At 51.0% G+C, this 6,880-nt stretch overlaps 3 non-coding genes across 3 annotated transcripts; all 3 read left to right on the forward strand.

The window, feature by feature from the left end:
- Positions 1 to 1,932: 1,932 nt before the first annotated feature.
- On the forward strand, positions 1,933 to 2,004 carry TRNAC-GCA. Its single transcript has one exon. It is a non-coding gene; the product is annotated as a tRNA-Cys (tRNA).
- Positions 2,005 to 3,432: 1,428 nt separating this feature from the next.
- TRNAC-GCA lies at positions 3,433 to 3,504 on the forward strand. Its single transcript has one exon. It is a non-coding gene; the product is annotated as a tRNA-Cys (tRNA).
- A 3,190-nt stretch (positions 3,505 to 6,694) lies between these two features.
- TRNAC-GCA lies at positions 6,695 to 6,766 on the forward strand. The gene has a single exon. It is a non-coding gene; the product is annotated as a tRNA-Cys (tRNA).
- The last annotated feature ends 114 nt before the right edge of the window (positions 6,767 to 6,880 follow it).

Consider the following 6,880-nt stretch of genomic DNA (forward strand, 5'->3'; position numbering starts at 1 on the left):
CTCTAGTCCCTGCCTTTTCTCTGAAGCAAACATAATGGAGATGCTTTTGCCTTTGCCCAGCAATGCCCTTATTCGGGCCTGGGGAGTAGGGAATGGAGCTGATTTGAAGTATTTTACATCCCTGTCCCTGGGGAAGAGGCTGGCCCTAAATCCTGGGTTTTCTTTCTTTATTGAATCCAATGAGCCTTGTGGGTCTGAGTGCTGGCAGCACTTTGAGATCATTTATAAGCCCTCTGTCTTCGGGGTAGAAGTGCCCTTAATTCCCATTTTCAGATGTTACGGATTGAAAGGCAGGGAGGTTAAATGACCTGCCCAAGGTCTCATGGAGACGAACTATTAATTGGCCTCTGCTCCTCACTGTCCTGCCCTTCACGGGGTACCAGAGCCTGCAGTAAGTTCTGTCTCTGTTAGTGCTGTTACAGCCTCCCTGGGGTTAAGGAGCCTTTGGCCACTAGGCTGGGCCTCTAAGCAGGGGTGGCAGGACAGGGAGTTGTGAAGCAGGCAGGGCCTGGGCAAGGTACCCCTACGTCAGAGGTCCCTCCAACCCCAGGTCAGCTCGGCCATGGAGCCGGGGTTTGCTCCTGCGTGGGGTTGAAATGAGCTCCGGGGTTTTGGGGCATGAGGTCCTCATGGGACTTGAGTCAGACCTGTGGTATTAGCAGTTTTGAAAGAATAACCCAGCAGTGACTTTCTTGCATCCCACCCTCTCTGTAAGATTTCCAGACCCATCAGGGGAGAGCTCTGCTCCTCCGTCAGCCAGGTCAGGCCTTGCTCAGGGTGCTGCTTATGCTTTCTTTGTTGCAAACAGTGGACCAGACAGTTTGGGGCAAGGCTGCTTCATTTACTGGATGCTTCCCAGGGGCTCCTCCTGCAGGAATTCTAGGAAAGGTGTAGATGGGTCTCCTTCACTAGGACTGGGCTTGGAGTTTTAACACATTCCTCTGGGGATTCTGATGCCAGTTCATGTTGGAGAACCAAGGCTTAGGGGAGCACAGGAAGTTTGAAATCATCTCCAGGCTGAGTAAACCAGCCCATTGGGTCCTGGACCCTCCTCAGTGTTTCTGGGCAAAAGTGCTACGTCCTCAAAACCACATGAGCAGCATAGACAACCCGGGGGACTGCTTCCATGTGGAGGTGAGATGGAGTGGGTGACACTGGGAAGGCTTGAGAGCACTCAGTACCTTTCTTGGGTTTTCCATCCATGTGGAGGGTGAGCGATTTGCTCTCTCTCTGGTTGTGTCCCACACTAGTATGAGCCTTTCAGATGAGAGGTCAGCCTCCATTCTGGCTGCCTCCCCATTCTCCCTGCTCTCACACAGCTGCCTGCCTCTGCTGTGCAGTCTCCTCCAGACTCTGGGGACTCACAAGCCAGTTACCAGGGTTGTACCCCCTCCTCATATCAGTTTTCCCCTTGAGAGGGAGTAGGGCTGGTTCACCTTTTCCTCCACCACGTTGATCATCTTCAGTTAATGAAAAGGCTTGAGTGGATGAAGCAGATGGTGGAAAGGAAAAAAGGGGTCTTGCGTCTCAGGGTTGTTGTCCTGGCCAAGTTCTTCTCTCAGACCTGCTCATCTATTCATGTAGACATAGTGCCACCCCCACCCCCACCCAGTGCCCTAGTAGGAGAGGGCAGAGGGGACCAGAGCTCTCTTAAGCTGGGAAAGCAATGACTGCCCACTGTAGAGCAGACAGAACCAGGTGGCATAGGAAAGTGGAGCCAGAGAGGGAGAAAATTGAAGCAGGCAGGATGAGCCGGGCACATAGAAGGTGGTGAGCAGGTGTTTACAGGTGGAGGAGTGAGCAAGTGATGACAGTGAGAGCCAGGATGTCATAGGGCAGGCTGCCTGCTCCCAGAGGCGGGGCTGTAGGATTCCAGAAATAGGAGTCAGGTGCACAGTTGAAGAGGTGTAATTAAGGTTCATAAGCAGGTGTGGGGGTATAGCTCAGGGGTAGAGCATTTGACTGCAGATCAAGAGGTCCCCGGTTCAAATCCGGGTGCCCCCTTCCTCAACTCACTTTTAGTGTGAAGTGCTAAATAAGGAGCCAAATGATTGCTCTTGTCACCCATAGTGCCCCCTGGTCCCTGATTGCCCCTCACTCCCATGTTGACTGTGCTGTGTTCTAGGGCCCATATTGTGCTCTGGTGCTCCATGGACATGGGTTCTGTTTTGGCCAAACTGTACTGCAATTAGACAACACAAGGTTGGTTGTGAAGATTCAATGAGGTCATGGCTTGTCATGCTGTGTGTCATAGGCCTGCTTCCAGTGACAATGGCCAAGTCCTACTCCTGCCTTAGCAGGAAGCCAAAATGGTTGCCGGGTCAATGAGCACACATGTGTGACATCACCTGAAGCCTCCTTGAGCTCCGGACATGCATGATCCAGTTTTACCTTTTTTCCTTTTTAAAAAATTAAATCTTTATTGTTCAGATGATTACAGTTGTTCCTCTTTTTTCTCCCTATAGCTCTCTTCCATCTGGTTCCCACCCCACACTCTGCCCTTACCCCTCCTCCCCACTGTCCTCATCCATAGGTGTACGATTTTTTTCCAGTATCTTCCTGCACTTTTCCCTTGGTTTTTCCTCCTCCCTTTGCCTGAAATCCTTTCCAGCTTCTTCTGGCAAACTCCTTCTTGTCCATCTCCCCCAGGAAGCCCTTTCTGACTCTCCAGGCAGGGCAGCTCCTCACTCCCTGCTCCCACGCCTCTTTTCTTGGGCTTTGCCACTCTTGTGCAAAGTCTTTGCTTCATGATTTTGTCTCCTATTGGAACAAGGACAATGTTTAAGTCTCTGTCCTCAACATGGATGACAGGACCTGAACCTCACATGCTCTGTGTTTGTTGACTGACTGAATGAGTGGAACAAGGAGCACCGTTCTTGAGATCTTAGAATAGGGACGAGGCTCCCCTGGCACTGAGTGTGAGGTTCACTGAGGACCTGGACCTGACCATGATTGTTTTGAAATGTATGTGCTGGTTTAGGTAGAAACACTAATGTAGACTCAAATGGCCTTCTCAGGTGTAAAGGCTGGTGCCGTTAAAACAATCTGAGGGCCAAAACCGGTTTCGCTCAGTGGATAGAGCGTCGGTTTGAGGACTGAAAGGTCCCAGGTTCGATTCCGGTCAAGGACAAGTACCTGGGTTGCGGGCACATCCCCAGTAGGAGATGTGCAGGAGGCAGCTGATCGATGTTCCTCTCTCATCGGTGTTTCTCACTCTCTATCTCTCTCCCTTCCTCTCTGTAAAAAATCAATAAAATATATTTAAAAAAAACAATCTGAGGAATAGGAGGGCTGAAGACAAGACAGTGAACTACAGTGAGAAGAGTTGCCATGTTCTGGGACATGCAGAAAAAACAGCGATGTGTAGACAGGCATCTATCTTACATATAGTGCCATGGGTGAAACAGTGCTAATGAAAGATCATATGTAAATGGGAGTATAGCTCAGTGGTAGAGCATTTGACTGCAGATCAAGAGGTCCCTGGTTCAAATCCAGGTGCCCCCTACTTCTTTGACCCCTTTAATTACTGAGCTGGTGCTGAAATTTCTGCCTCTCCCTCCACATTTCACTATTAAATATGATTTAAAAAAATTAGGATTTAGCTGAAACCGGTTTGGCTCAGTGGATAGAGCGTCGGCTTGCGGACTGAAAGGTCCCAGGTTCGATTCCGGTCAAGGGCACCCCGACCATCTTCCAGACAGCGCCCCTGTGGACACATTAAACTGAACAGACTGATGGAGTGAGCCCAGACCACCAGGACCGGGACTCTTGCCCTTCATGGCTTGTGGAGGGACTTCCCTTTCTTTCTCTTAACATCTTCATTTTCTCAACCTCACTGTAATTTCCAGAAGACAGCTGACCTCGTGTTCTTGTTGCTATTTGGTGCTCTGAGTGTGTCCCTTATGGATCTGAGGAGTTGTAATCTGGATGGTCCCACTCTGACCACTGGGTACACTGGCTCTTGGGTCTCTAAGGAGGTGCTAATTTAGCCTCTGCCTGAGGCTACCCAGCAGGAGCTACGAAGAGATCTGCAGGTTCCCTTTCCTTGTTTGGCGTTTGGAGTTGCCCAAATGAAGCCCAGCTGTGAAGCAATGCAAGCTGCTATGAAGCCTTGTGCTTTCTCTTCAAAGTTCTGTGTCTGCTTGGCCCAGCTGCAGTTTTTTAGGTAATTTTCATATTGCAAAGGGCCAGGGCATTCATCTGCAAAAGCCTCTGCCACAGCTTGGGTGGGACGGGGTCTCAGGGAATCAACAGGGCGGAGCTGGCAGCTATGGCTCATCCTCAGCCCTGTCCTAAGGGGGCCGGTGTCTCAGTGTCCGGGTAATTGCTGCAAGCACCATTAATGAAATATATATTTAAAAATGAAAAAAGTAGCGTCTCTGGCCTAGAAAGTGTGGCTCAGTGGCTGGAAGTCACAGTTTGATTCCTCATCAGGGTATATGCCTGAGTTAGACGCTCAATCCCCAGTGTGGGGTATGCAGAGGCAGCCAATCAATGATTCTCTCTTCATTGATGGGCTGTGACTCCCTCCTGATTAAAAAAGACAGTCGTGTCCTCAGTTGCCAGCCCTTTTCGAGCACGCCTCCGTACCTCTGCACTTTACTTCCACACGTCTGTAAAACCAATAAAATATTTTTTAAATGTCAGAAGAAACATGAGACACAGCATAAAGGTGTTCTGTGGCAGGTGGAGTGGGGTGATTGGTATGGGTATGTTGTACCACTTACTTACTCCAGAACGACCTCTGAGGCTGAGGACTGGCTTAGGGAAGGAAAATCACAGAAGATGTGTCTGTACCAGGAGAGGGGACCAGAACCCAGGGGTCCTGACCTTGGATCCTTTTTGCCTCTGGTCCCTGCCTTTTCTCTGAAGCAAACATAATGGAGATGCTTTTGCCTTTGGCCAGCACTTGACCAGCATTTGACCAGCAATGCCCTCTTTTTCGGGCCTGGGGAGTAGCTACTGGAGCTGATTTGAAGTATTTTACATCCCTGTCCCTGGGGAAGAGGCTGCCCTAAATCCTTGGTTTTCTTCCTTAATTGAATCCAATGAGCCTTGTGGATGTGAGTGCTGGCAGCACTTTGAGATCATTTATCAGCCCTCTGTCTTCAGGAAGATAGAAGTGCCCTTAATTCCCATTTTCAGATGTTACGGATTGAAAGGCAGGGAGGTTAAATGACAGGCCCAACGTCTCATGGACACGAAGTATGAATTGGACTCAACATCTCGCTGTCTTGCCCTTCATGTGGCACCAGAGCCTGCAGGAAGTTCTGTCTCTGTGAGTGCTGTTACTGCTTCTCTTGGGTTAAGGGGCCTTTGGCCACTAGGCTGGGCCTCTAAGCAGGGGTGGCAGGACAGGGAGGTGTGTAGCAGGCAGGGCCTGGCCAAGGTACCCCTATATCAGAGGTCCCTCCAACCCCAGTTCAGCCTGGCCATGGAGCCGGGGGTGGCTCCTGTGTGGGGTTCAAATGAGCACCAGGGTTTTGGGGCATGAGGTCCTCATGGCCCTTGGGTGGGACCTGTGGTATTAGCAGCTTTCAAAGAATAACCCAGCAGTGACTTTCTTGCGTTACATCCTCTCTGTAAGCTTTCCAGACACATCAGGGGAGAGCTCTGCTCCTCCCTCAGCCAGGTCAGGCCTTGCTCTGGGGGCAGCTTATGCTCCCTCTGCTGCAAACAGTGGACCAGACAGTTTGGGGCAAGGCTGCTTCATTTACTGGATGCTTCCCAGGGGCTCCTCCTGCAGGAATTCTAGGAAAGGTGTAGATGTGTCTCCTCCACCAGGACTGGGCTTGCAGTTTTAGCACTTCACTCTCGGGATTCTGATGCCAGTTCATGTTGGAGAACCAAGGCTTAGGGGAGCACAGGAAGTTTGAAATCATCTCCAGGCTGAGTAAACCAGCCCATGTGGTCCTGGACCATCCTCAGTATTTCTGGACAAAAGACCTACATCCCCAAAGTCCCATGAGCACCATAGACACCCCGGGGGACTGCTTCCGTGTGGAGGGGAGATGGAGTGCATGGCACTGGGAAGGCTTGAGAGCATTCAAAACCTTTCTGGCTTTTCCATCTATGAGTAGGGTGAGGGGGTCGCGCTCTCTGTGGCTGTGTCTCACATGCCTATGAGCCTTTGAGATGAGAGGACAGACTCCTTGCTGGCTGCCCCCCCCCTTCTCCTCATATCAGCTTTCCCTTTGAGAGGGAGTGGGCTGGTTCACCTTTTTCCTCCACCATGTTGATCATCTTGAGTGGATGACAGAGGTTGAGTGGGTGAAGCAGATGGTGGGAAGGGAGAAAGGGGCCTTCTGTCTCAGGGTGTGGTTTCCTGGCCAGACCTGCTCCTCTACCCATGTAGACTTTACTGCCCCCCAGTTCCCTAGCAGGAGAGGGCAGAAGGGACCAGGGCTCTCTTAGGCTGGGAAAGCAATGACTGCCCACTGTAGGGTTGACAGAACCGGGTGGCAGAGAGAAGTGGGGCCAGAAAGGCAGAAAATGGTAGCAGGAAGGATGAGCCTGGCACATAGAAGGTGGTGAGCAGGTGTTTACAGGTGGAAGAGTGAGCAAGTGATGACAGTGAGAGCCAGGATGTCATAGGGCAGGCTGCCTGCTCCCAGAGGCGGGGCTGTAGGAGTCCAGGAATAGGAGTCAGGTGCACAGTTGAAGAGGTGTAATTAAGGTTCATAAGCCCAGGCTTGGGGGTATAGCTCAGGGGTAGAGCATTTGACTGCAGATCAAGAGGTCCCCGGTTCAAATCCGGGTGCCCCCTTCCTCAACTCACTTTTAGTGTGAAGTGCTAAATAAAGAGCCAAATGATTGCTCTTACTCCATAGTGGCCCCTTCCCTGCAATGGCTCCTCACTCCCATGTTCACTGTTCTGCCT

This window comes from Myotis davidii, unplaced genomic scaffold (genome assembly GCF_000327345.1).
Source record: "Myotis davidii unplaced genomic scaffold, ASM32734v1 scaffold49, whole genome shotgun sequence".
NCBI classification, from domain to species: Eukaryota; Metazoa; Chordata; class Mammalia; order Chiroptera; family Vespertilionidae; genus Myotis; species Myotis davidii.